This window comes from Schistocerca cancellata, chromosome 4 (assembly GCF_023864275.1).
Source record: "Schistocerca cancellata isolate TAMUIC-IGC-003103 chromosome 4, iqSchCanc2.1, whole genome shotgun sequence".
NCBI classification, from domain to species: domain Eukaryota; kingdom Metazoa; phylum Arthropoda; class Insecta; order Orthoptera; family Acrididae; genus Schistocerca; species Schistocerca cancellata.
The window spans coordinates 438,776,325-438,789,531 of NC_064629.1; positions in this window are offsets into that span (position 1 = coordinate 438,776,325).

A 13,207-nucleotide genomic window follows, 5' to 3' on the forward strand; every position below is an offset into this window, starting at 1 on the left:
GGAATGTTGTCTACTCCCAGGGCCTTGTTACAACTCAGGTCTTTCAGTACTCTGTCAAACTCTTCACGCAGTATCATATCTCCCATTTCATCTTCAGCTACATCCTCGTCCATTTCCATAACATTGTCCTCAAGTACATCGCCCCTGTATAGACCCTCTATATACTCCTTCAACCTTTCTGCTTTCCATTCTTTGCTTAGAACTGGGTTTCCATCTGAGCTCTTGATATTCATACAAGTGTTTCTCTTTTTTCCAAAGGTCTCTTTAATTTTCCTGTAGGCAGTATCTATCTTACCCCTAGTGAGGTAAGCCTCTACAGCCTTACATTGTCCTCTAGCCATCCCTGCTTAGCCATTTTGCCCTTCCTGCACTTCATTTACTGCATTTTTTTTATAGTTTTTCCTTTCATCAATTAAATTCAATATTTCTTCTGTTACCCAAGGATTTCTACTAGCCCATGTCTTTTTACCTACTTAATCCTCTGCTCCCATCACTACTTCATCCCTCAGAGCTACCCATTCTTTTTCTACTGTATTTCTTTCCCCCATTAGTGACAATTGTTCCCTTATGCTCTCCCTGAAACTCTGTACAACCTCTGGTTCTTTCAGTTTATTCAGGTCCCATCTCCTTAAATTCCCACCTTTTTCCTGTTTCTTCAGTTTTAATCTACAGTTCATAACCAATAGATTGTGGTCAGAGTCCATATCTGCCTCTGGAAATGTTTTACAATTTAAAACCTGGTTTCTAAATCTCTGTCTTACCATTATATAATCTATCTGATATCTTCTAGTATCTCCAGGACTCTTCCATGTATACAACCTTCTTTCATGATTCTTGAACCAAGTGTTAGCTATGATTAAGTTATGCTCTGTGCAAAATTCTACCAGACGGCTTCCTCTTTCATTTCTTATCCCCAATCCATATTCACCTACTATGTTTCCTTCTCTCCCTTTTCCTACTCTCGAATTCCAGTCACCCATGACTATTAAATTTTCATCTCCCTTCACTACCTGAATAATTTCTTTTATTTCATCATACATTTCATCAATTTCTTCATCATCTGCAGAGCTAGTTGGCATATAAACTTGTACTACTGTAGTAGGCGTGGGCTTCATGTCTATCCTGGCCACAATAATGCGTTCACTATGCTGTTTGTAGTAGCTTACCTGCACTTCTATTTTTTTATTCATTATTAAACTTACTCCTGCATTACCCCTATTTGATTTTGTATTTATAACCCTGTATTCACCCGACCAAAAGTCTTGTTCCTCCTGCCACTGAACTTCACTAATTCCCACTATATCTAACTTTAACCTATCCATTTCCCTTTTTAAATTTTCTAACCTACCTGCCTGATTAAGGGATCTGACATCCCACACTCCGATCCGTAGAATGCCAGTTTTCTTTCTCCTGATAAAGATGACCTGTTGAGTAGTCCCCGCCCGGAGATCCAAATGGGGGACTATTTTACCTCTGGAATATTTTACCCGAGAGGATGCCATCACTACTTAACCATACAGTAAAGCTGCATGCCCTCGGGAAAAATGACGGTTGTAGTTCCCCCTTGCTGTCAGCCGTTCGCAGTACCAGCACAGCAAGGCTGTTTTGGTTAGTGTTACAAGGCCAGATCAGTCAATCATCTAGACTGTTTCCCCTACAACTACTGAAAAGGCTGCTGCCCCTCTTCGGGAACCACACGTTTGTCTGGCCTCTCAACAGGTACCCCCCCCCCCCCCCCCCCCACCCCATTGTGGTTGCACCTACGGTACGGCTGTCTGTATCGCTGAAGCACGCAAGCCTCCCCACCAACGGCGAGGTCCATGGTTCATGGGGGTGGGTGTATTTAAGAGAGTGAAAGAGAGACTGAACTTGTTTAATTATAAATTACGATGATCAAAAAGAGTAGTGTATGAAAACTATATAAAAGATCAGTATGCTGCCACATTTTTCAAAGTATATTATAACTGTAACTGACTCATTCAGAACTGTATGAGAGGTGACAATTATGACCCACTGAACCGGCAGATATCTAAATTAAACTAAAGACTGGTCAGTACATGGAAGAGATGGCGGTAGATAATAGGTGAAAAGACTTTTACTTCAAAGGTAGACAGATAGAATGAAACTGGAAATAAGTTAACACATGAAATAAGTTAACACATGAGGAAAACAAATTGGTTAAGAAAAGTACTTTCACTTTTTCTCTGGTATTTGCAGACAAATCATGCTTGGGTAATTCAGACATTCACTTTCAGATCAGAAAAACACATTAAGTGACTGTACTAGTACATTTTTTGTTTTTATCAAAATGTTTGATTTATGTGTCATTTGCTTCACAAATACAAGGATGAAAACAAGTTTTAACACACTTTTAACACTGGTAACCAAAACTGTTTTCAGGAATGTCATACATTAATGTGTAATATTCACTTTCAGCACATCTCGAATTGAGTAAAAAATTTTAACACCAAATTCTTAAGTACTCTTTGATTATTTTCAGGTATTGCTGCCATTTTTTGTTCTGCCAGAAGCCATCTGTGGAACCTGGTTCTTGAAACCATGAACTGGCAAAGATATGAATACTGTATATTAAATGTGTGGATATTTTTGGATAAATAAATGTCAGTATATATTTTTATTGATACCATATTTATGTAATGTTTCCTTTCTCATTCTATATTCACAATTTTAAAATCTACCATCACATAATGACTTGACTACAACTTCCTTCTTAGAGTGTTTACACTGAATCAAAAATAAATAAGTAAGGTAGGGAGTGATCTGCACTTATCTGTATGGAAGTTTTCTGTATGGAAGTAATCACTGAAAGTGTAAGCTGTGAACTCAAGAACTGACTTTCACACAAAGGAGAATAGCTGTGGTCTCTCAAGAGTTCACATAAGTATTGTACATGTGCTAGCTGTTCCTTCACTGAAAATTTTGTGTAGCTTCGAATTATTTAATGACTGGCATGCGAACATGTGGTAATCTCAAAAGGTATGTAATCATTTGAAAAAATGCTTCATGAAACATGTTGTGGGTTAATAAATTAGAAAAGTTTATTAAACAATTTTACGCATTCTTGTTGGAAATACCCCAATTGTTAGTATAAGCACTATACTGAAAATTATGCAGATATCTTAATTAGAAGCTTAATCAATTAGTGATGTACTAACATGCCATCTTGTGCATTAAAATCAGCTCAACAAAAGCATAATGGCAAAGGCTGAAATCTGACAAGGAGAGGCAAAATCTACAATGGGAAATATAGCTGGTCATGAACTTTAATGTTAATTATCTCATTAACTAATAAGTCTCATATAAATCAAAATACCTTATGGGAAAGTTGGAGTGTCAAGTCTTTCCAACGGTTGGTGCCACTATGATCTGAGCAACTGATTGGCTCATTAGAAAAAAAAACTAATGTGTTCCATTAAGAAGTTCAATTACCCATATTTTTAATAAACAATGCTTTTAGCAAAATTAATTACATTGTGAGGAATCAGCACATTAGATATAAAACTCATAAATAAACCAAAGCGAAACTCATCCTAGTTTACATTTTTAAACATTTATGGATATATTAGTGTACACAATGAAGGTAACTGCATCAAAAACAATGAATATACAAACCAAAATTATTGTTTGTAGAGGTGCAATAAGAGCAGGTGAGAGATTACAACATGCTATGTTTTATCACATTGCTCCCCCACCCTCTTCCTCACCACGCAAACTGAGTTTTGCAGACAGAGACACATATTGAGAAGTAGCTGACTGGATGACTCAGTGGTATCTGACTCATATTTAAACACATTTTCATAACACAGACAGTATAAAACTCAACACCATATGATAAATCCAGACAACAGGCCCCCTGCCTAAAGAATATTGCCAGCACTTTTAAAAAATACTGAAACAATCTCTCGCAAGACAGATTTTAACACTCCAAATATCACACATACCAATGATACAAAGAAAAACAAACAAATGGAAAGAGTAACTTGGGATATTTTGTAGACTTAACAATTCTCCATCAAGACATGCAATTAAAAAAAAAATACAACTATTAGAAGTTGACCTCCATTCTTTGAACTGTACAGTAGTTTGTGTTAAAGAGCAGTGGTGTAGAAAGACAGAAATCCAACATGTAGTGTTATCATCGTATGAAAGTGCAAAATCTTGCTCCAGAACTGCTTCAGGGGTGGAGGAGCATGCATTTATATCAGAAAAGTAACACAGTTAAAATCGAGACATGACCCCAGTAGAGCAAGTGAAGACAAACACTTTGAAATATCAGCTACTCATTTAATAGGGCTTGATATCACCAAAAAATTAATCATTTTGTGTGTTTATAGATCTCCCAGTGGTAGTGTGGACACTTTTTTCAATAAATTAACAAAAGTTCTAGCTAAAGTGTCAAATACAAAGAGCAACATAATTCTGTGTGGGGTCATTAACATCAACATTAATATCATAAATGAATCCACCAGCACCCTCATAAATATCCTTCAAAGTTTTGAGTTGTCCCTATTGGTCAATATTGTAACAAGGGTTACTACAATGAGTGCATCAGTAATTGATCATGTGGCCAGGGAAAAATATGATGTAGCTGTAAAAGATCTCAGACTAGCAGACCATCTCTGTCAATTAACAACAGTAAAATCAGGCATCAAATCATTTCCTAAATCACAAGCCTAGAAACAACATCTAACAGAAATCAAAATAAAAGAATTTTCAAAGGAACTAGCAAAACAAAGCTGGGATGAGGTGTGTAAGTAAACCATTGTGAATATGAAATTCTTCACATTATTTAAATTGAACTTTGAAAAGTCATTTCCAAAAGTATGCGTGTCTGTATCAACATCTCACAAAAACAGATGGATAACAACAGGTATTAAGAAGTCCTCCCCAGCACTTAAATACCTCAGTTCCATGAAAAAGAGTCACAATTATCCAGAATTCTTAAATTTCATAGATACAAAAAGATCTATAGGAAGGTGCTGATTGCTGCAAATAGGTCATTTAATGACAAAATAATATATAATGCAGAGAACAAAAGCAAAGCAGTCTGGGATGTTATAAAAAAGGAAGTGGGGAGAGACAAAGAAATGCAGAATAACAAACTGCTAAGAGAGGGAGTAATGATCCACAACACTTAGCAAACTATGTAAATGAGCATTTTTCAAGTATTGCAGAGTTGTTACAGCAAAAATTCCCCAAAACAAATATAGCATCTGTAAATAATGTTGCACTAAATACAATGATGTTACTTCCAAAGACAGAGATTGAAGTCAATAACACTGTTCAAAAATTAAAAAATAAAAAGTCAGTAGGCTTAGATGAAGTACCAGTGTGAATACTGAAACAATGCATAGATATTATACAAGGCCCTTAACAAATATAATAAATGAATCCTTCACATCAAGGACATTTCCAGATCAGTTGAAATAGGCAAGAGTTGTACCTTTGCTTAAGAAATGCAATGCAGAAGATGTAAAAAATTACCAGCCCATTTCCCTGCTATCACCATTCTCAAAAATAATAGAAGCAATTATGAAAGACAGATTTATGAATTACCTGAATAAATACCATCTTTTAAGCAAATCACAGTACGGTTTCTGAAATAGCAAAAATATGTAGTTAGCCATGGTAGAATTCACAAAGGCTGTACTTGATGCTCTTGACAAAGATGAGTGTGTCACAGTCATTTTTTTGGATCTTTCTAAGGTCTTTGATGCAGTTGGCCATAAGATTCTATTAAATAAATTAGAAGCATTAGGAATAATGCTGATGACTGGTTTCGGTCATACCTAGCAGATAGGGTACAAAGAGTAGAGATAACACATACTTAAAATAGATCCAAACATTTAGTAAAACACTTATCAGAACCAAAATACATTAATATGGGGGTTCCGCAAGGTAGCATATTAAGATCAATACTATTCCTGATATACATCAATGACTTTCCCAGTAGTGTTACTCGTGGTGAAAAAATTCTCTTCACTGATGACTGCAATATTATAGTCACTGAGGAAACAAGAAAACTCCTTGCACAGAAAGCAAATGAATCTCTCAAGGAAGTTTACGACTGGTCAATAAGCAATGAAGTGACATTGAACATAAAGAAGACTAATGCCATGAATTTCATTTTGAAGAGTGAAAATGAAAAAGTTAAATTAAATGTAGATGGCACCTCTATAGACTGTAACAAATGCAAAATTTCTAGGAAGGAATATTGATTCTCAGTTGAAGTGGTATGAACACGCAAAAGTACTCGCAAACAGAATGTCATCAACATGTTATGCCCTTAGAATCCTATCATTAGTATGTAACATGCAGTGTCTTGTAGTCGCATACTATTCATATGTGCACTCAATTTCTAGCTGTGGCATTCTTTTTTTTTTTAGGAACAAATGCATAAAATATGAACACAATTTTCAAACTCCAGAAAAGAATCATAACCAAAAATGGTGGTTGAGCTCACTGTAAAGATCTGTTCAAAGCACTGGGATTTTAACTGCTCTGTGTGAATATGTTTACCAGTCAGTTGTACACATCAAAAATAACATTGGTAATTACTACACAAACAGTTCTGCCATGACCATGGAATAAGAGCTAGGCTCAACTTACATTTTCCAAGAAAAAATAAACTTAAAACTCAAAACAACATTTTCTACCAAGGAATAAAACTGTACAATAAATTACCAAAAGGAATAAAATAAATTACAAAAATACACTTACTTAAAAAGGCGGCTAAAAAGCACCTGTAATGCAATACATTTTATATGTTGAAGGACTACTTAGATAAAACAGAGTAGGCGTTTGGTAAGAAAAATGTTACACAAATAAATAGTAATAATGATTATAAAACATCCAACGTTCCACATAACACCTTCACACCATGTCTGTTTCCTTTTCTAGAAAAACTTGCCTCCAAGCTATGCATTGTAGATTACTAACACCTCTTCCCTCTTTCTGTGGTAAACATCTCTCTCATTACAGAGGGATACTGACTCAGTTTTTCAGGATAGCAAATGGGAAGTTATGGTACATAAAATGGCCCAGAGATTACCAGTGTGTGCGTGTTTGTGTGTGTAGTGAGTGAAGTGTTATGAAACTATGTGTGTATAGTGTGTACAGTGACTGATAGTGAGATATGAGTGAAGAGTGTGGTATTACATTATTTAATAATTTATTTGTAAAAAAGTATTATATACCAGGAGTGAATCTAATGATTGTCTCTAACTAGAAGTCTGTAGATGTATGTGTGTATAAAGTAATGATATGAATATAATAGAGGGAAACATTCCACGTGGGAAAAATATATTTAAAAAGAAAGATGATGAGACTTACCAAACAAAAGCGCTGGCAGGTCGATAGACACACAAACAAACACAAACACACACACAAAATCTAGCTTTCGCAACCAATGGTTGCCTCGTCAGGAAAGAGGGAAGGAGAGGGAAAGACAAAAGGATTTGGGTTTTAAGGGAGAGGGTAAGGAGTCATTCCTAAGGTAAGTCTTTCCGCTCCCGGGATTGGAATGACTCCTTACCCTCTCCCTTAAAACCCAAATCCTTTTGTCTTTCCCTCTCCTTCCCTCTTTCCTGACGAGGCAACCATTGGTTGCGAAAGCTAGATTTTGTGTGTGTGTTTGTGTTTGTTTGTGTGTCTATCGACCTGCCAGCGCTTTTGTTTGGTAAGTCTCATCATCTTTCTTTTTAAATATATGTGTATAAAGTAACTTGTTTTAAATTGGTCTAAACTTGTAAATACTTTAACATTTCCAATATATCCTTGTAAAAAGAGATCTATGGATGAATAAAGCTACTAAACAACACAAGTCACATTGTCCAGTACAAAGACAAATCAAGTTTTTATACCACAACTATTCATGAATCAATGCTTGCACACACTGTATCAATTGTCTGTCATTTTAGCCTGTAGCATCAACACCCTCCCCACCTCTCCCCCTTCTGGGAGAGCTGCAGCTCAGCTATTCATGTTTGCAGCACATTTTTACTCATATTGCCTGTTGTTTCCTCAGCTGGATAGAACTTGAAAAGTTGATGTGCCACCCAGACCATGGGGTGGCAACAGAGTACTTGTCTGCCAGAATGCATAAACACATTTGGCTCTCTGGTCTGGTCAGAGAGATGAATGTCTCTATCCTTGTCCAACATGTCATGAGGGGAATCTAGCAACTGGACTATTTCATTGTGTGGTTCATCTGAATGTGTTCAGAGTATGAAAGCTTAAGTCAGGCACCTGACACTGTTTCATGTTTGACATTTTTTTTCAACTACAAATGCTTGGTCAGCACTGTCAGTGACCTTTCCCATAAATGGAGGGGAAAGAGGAGGTCTAGCAGTGTCATCTTTTATGCACACAAACTCGTATTTGGACAAGTCTTCCTGGAACAAAATTTGTTTGACTCCATGTTTCGACAGGTTGGTATGTTTCTGGAGTTTCATGTAAGTTTGCAGAGCATGTAAAAATATGGCATATGTCTGAACTGATAGACTGTAATGGGAGGAATGTGAGAAAACTGTCCCTGGTATTTTCAGTTGCTCTCCATAGTCTAATTGGACAGAGCAACATCCGAAGTCTTCTTTAAGTACTGTGTGGAGGCCTAGAAGTACTGATGGTAGTATTGTCATCCATGACACTGCATGACAGGCCAAAGCAGCTTTCAGCGTACAGTGCATACACTCTTAACATTCCATTGCTGGCGGGATGGTAGCTCCCAATTCTTGTGTGTTTGCTCCACATAATCTCAAGAGCTCCTCAGATAGTTAGCATTTAAACTACCTACCCCTGTCAGTAATGATAATTTGAGGACTACCAAACTTGGAGAACCAAGTAGAAATCAAGGAGTGACAACAAGCACTGTTGAAAGATTCAGTACTGTGACAGCCTCAGACCACCTAGTGAATCTATCTACTTTTGCAACTAGAGAGCAAAAACCTTCTGAAAGGGGAAGAGGACTTACACTATCAAAATGCAAATGTGATAATCTCCCTGAATGGGAGGGGAAGTCATCCCCTGGAGCAATGTTGTATCGAGAGATATTAAAACCTTAACATTGGATCCAACATCAAGACCATCAATGGCAATCTTTCTGTATTTGATAAATAATGGAGTGGAGTCCATAAAAGCTGATACCATTACATTCTTTATGTCTTTTAGTCATTGTGAAAATTCTTCATCAGTGCATGTGCCTACTGTCACCTATCACTCTTATTTGGGTATGTGAAGAGGCTTGTACACTGTGTCAGCAAAATGCCTGTGATACCAACACCACTTTCTGCATCACTGGTTGTTCTTGACTTGAATCTCATCATTTCTGGCAAGCTTTCTCAGCCTAGCATTTAGTGTGACTAGTTTGTTCACTGACTGCCCTGTAGATGACTCTGCCTGTGGGCCTTGTGTGTGTGTACTGCTGCCATCTGTGCATTGTGCCTCCCTGTTGTAGATGTGGTCACAATGTATGGTCCACAGCCTCCTGCAATAACCTCATCCACAATGGCACATGCTGTGTTGTCAATGTATGTGATCATGACTGCATGTCAAATTGTCAAGGGAGAGATCTGTAAAAGTACTGAGAGTGACACTCATGTTTTGTGGCAACCATGTGTGCCAGAAAATTTTTAAAGAGTGTTCTGATATCATGGTGATAGCTGCCACTGCACATAATGAGTGAAGTATGTGGGATGGGGTATCACTGCACATGCTTTACTTTCAGTAACTTTTGTAACCTTGGTTCTGGTAACAGCAGAAATCATTAGAGGACAGCCTCTTTAAACATGGCATACAATATTTGCTGTAAAACATTGTCTCAGTTTTCGACTACATTTAACTCCAACTGTGATATAAGCATTGTAAGCTGTTTCATATCAGATGCAGTTCCATACAGTTGAAAAATGGTATCCACTCTTATTAATCAAAATTGTGGCCTGACTGGTCAGAACAGTGGAAATATATGTTGTAGTTCTTGCTGCTGTAGCTTGAGCCTATGCTGATACTTGGAGAAGTTGCCTGCAGTTTAGTGTTTCTGGAAGATGGCAGCTCGAGGCATTCTGCCTTCACAGCCATATAAGTGACACTCACTCATTGTGTTGTGCGTCCAATTAATGAGATTGTTCCATATTGTTCAGTACGAGGTCGCCACTTTAAGGGAGTTCAGCATCCACTTGTAATACACATGACTATTTTAGTAGTCAACACTTTATTGTATTTACTCACTATAGATAGAATACTCATCCAGCTTACACTACAGAAAATTCAACACCATAGTAATTACCAAAAAACCTATATGTCCTATTGACCAGTACAAGGATAAATCTAGCTTTTACATCACAGCTATTCATGAACTAATGCTTGCACTTCTTTGGTGTCAGTTGTCTATTTCAGTACTCCACAGTGTCCAACTACAAAATAAGTCTAATATTAGATGCAAAAGAAATGGAAGTAGGAGTACCATAAGACAGTATTTTAGGTCCCATATAATTTCTTGTCTATATAAGTGACACACACATCTCAGATGGTGCAGGCAGTGCCATACTATTTGCAGATGATACCAATGCAATAATAAATGCAAGAAGGCAACTCATACAAACAAAAGCTGATCAAGTGCCAAAGAATGGCCACTCTTCATTCATTACAAACAGGCTGGCATTAAATGCAAACAAAAGAAGTTAAATGTAGCTTGGGAAAAAAGTCAAAACATAAATCTGACCTGGTGTTGGGTGACAAAGCCATAGATAAGTGACATCTTCGAAACTGCTGGGGATTTCTGTTGTTGAAAACCTAAATTTTAATGAACATGTCATGAAACTTGTGCAGAAACTGAATTAATATTGTTTTTCTCCTAGAATTATTGCAACATTTTGTACCTCAGAGGGTGCCAGAATTGTGTATTTTGGCTATTTTCAGTCTGTTACAACATACGGAATAATATTTTGGGGTTTTACCTCTTGCTGCTTAAGACATCTTCTTCTTCCCTCTATTATAGACACACTACAAACCCATATTCAATTGTCTAAAAATACTAGTAACATCTTCAGTGTCTATATTCAAATGTGTTTAATAAGTCAGGGCCGACCTTCCAAATTTTCAGACAAATGCTGACTTCCGTAACTACAGTACCCAAAACAGCACAGCTCACCACACTCAGTGAACAAAAAGGACAAACACAAAAAGGCATGTGAGCCATATGACTACAAAATGTTACAATCAGGCTGCCAGTCAACATGAGAAAGTTAAAATATGAAAACAAATTTGAAGCAGAATTTAGAAAATTTCTACTTCAACAGTCTTTTTATTTGGTAAATGACTATATGAGCCAATAAACATTTTCTGATAATATTTATATTAAGGTAAAACTGAAAATACTCTCTTTCACCCCTATACATATTATATTTGCATATCTAATGTAGAGCTATTGTCTACATAAAATCTAGTATACTGAAATACAGTAGTGTATATGGGGAGTTTTTGTTATGGACAATAAAAGTAAGGACCTATGGAAAACAGACTACATATTTATAATACAACAAGCATATGTGTGGATGATGTTGAGTTACTAGGTATTGTATGACCTTGAATTATTTAAATTGCACTTTTTAAGGACATATTGTATGCTCCACTTCCTTGAAATGGTTTCCCATAAATTTACGTGTGTATTTGGACAACATGCATACAATATTTATTGTATATAGATGAATAAATAAAAAGAATCATTCAAGAAAGCTAGAATAAGATCACCCAGCTGGAGAATCACTACTCGCCGTGTAGTGTGTTCACTAAGGTTTAAAAAACTACATGCTCATCAGTTAATGGTACATTGACCCCCTGCTCTTCCATCTAGTTTTGCATCATTTGGTGAAATATTACTCTTATTACACAAAACAATTGAAGATATTGATCTTAAACCAACAAAATCTTTGACCATACCACATCTCACAAATGCCGTTCCCTTAAACATAGTATAGAAACTGACAAATGTTTATGGTGTAATTACATTAAACACAATTGTTTCCAGATTGCCTACCTCACAGTTCACTTAAAAAGTTGGGAATAACAGTCATTGTTAATCTAACACTAGGCTTCCATATTTTGGTAACCTTTGCCTTTTCAGTATGCTCCCTTTTCATCACAACATTGTTTACACTAAACGGAACTGATTGTTTTCCATGTACATAATTGTTAATTACACAAACTTTACATACATCTTCAACCTGACAATCAGTTACAACCTATCCAACTTTATCCACAATCACATGTGACACTCTAACACCCTAATTTTTAGTTCCACTTTAAGTTTAGTTGCTTACAAATCATTTACATCACTGTTAACTACTATAATTCTACAATCTTTCTTAAACTGACAGTCATTCAGACTTTCAGCTGCTTTGTCAAGAACATCACTTATCAATTGCACACATTGTTTCAGCATCATTACTTGTATCGATATTTAGATCAACAACTTTCTGAACTGCCCCAAGAACCTAAATGTCAGCAGTACTTACTTGCTTTGTATCAGAAACAACATAATTACTAACCCCACTTGTCGTCCTTGTCCTGTCATTGGTTGAAGACCAGTGAAACCATTATGGCACCGTCCACTTATATTTATCAGTGCAATGTACTTGTTACTAATGTCATGTGTACTGTCAACAAATATTTGGTCACTCAATGTTCTGTGCACTGGTTGTTTATTCATACCATGACCCCCATTTACACTTTTCTAAGCCCACTCTAACTTCTCTATCATAGTCTTCAAGTTAAAAAATGTTGACACACATCACTGATGTGTTCATTTCATCATATCAAAACAAGTGGATGTCCTCCCACAGTGGCACCATATGGGGCAGTGTCTACCTGCATTCCATTAAAGCCTCAGAGTCTCAATGATAAAGGTCTTGTTGAATATATGTAAATTTATTTCAAGGAATCTCGAAAATGTTGTAGACTACACTGATCTGCAAATAATGTTGCTTTTCCCACATTTATTACCATCACAAACATTTTGACAACCAAACCAAGCTTCACTTCACATATTTTACACAAGTATGTACCTTTGCCTCTCCTCTTCACTATTGATACATGTGGCATTAACAACATGATCACTATATGAAGCCTCTGTTAATTTTAGACACAATATTAACAGAACACAGAGGCCATAGGTTATGTAAACAGTGCACAC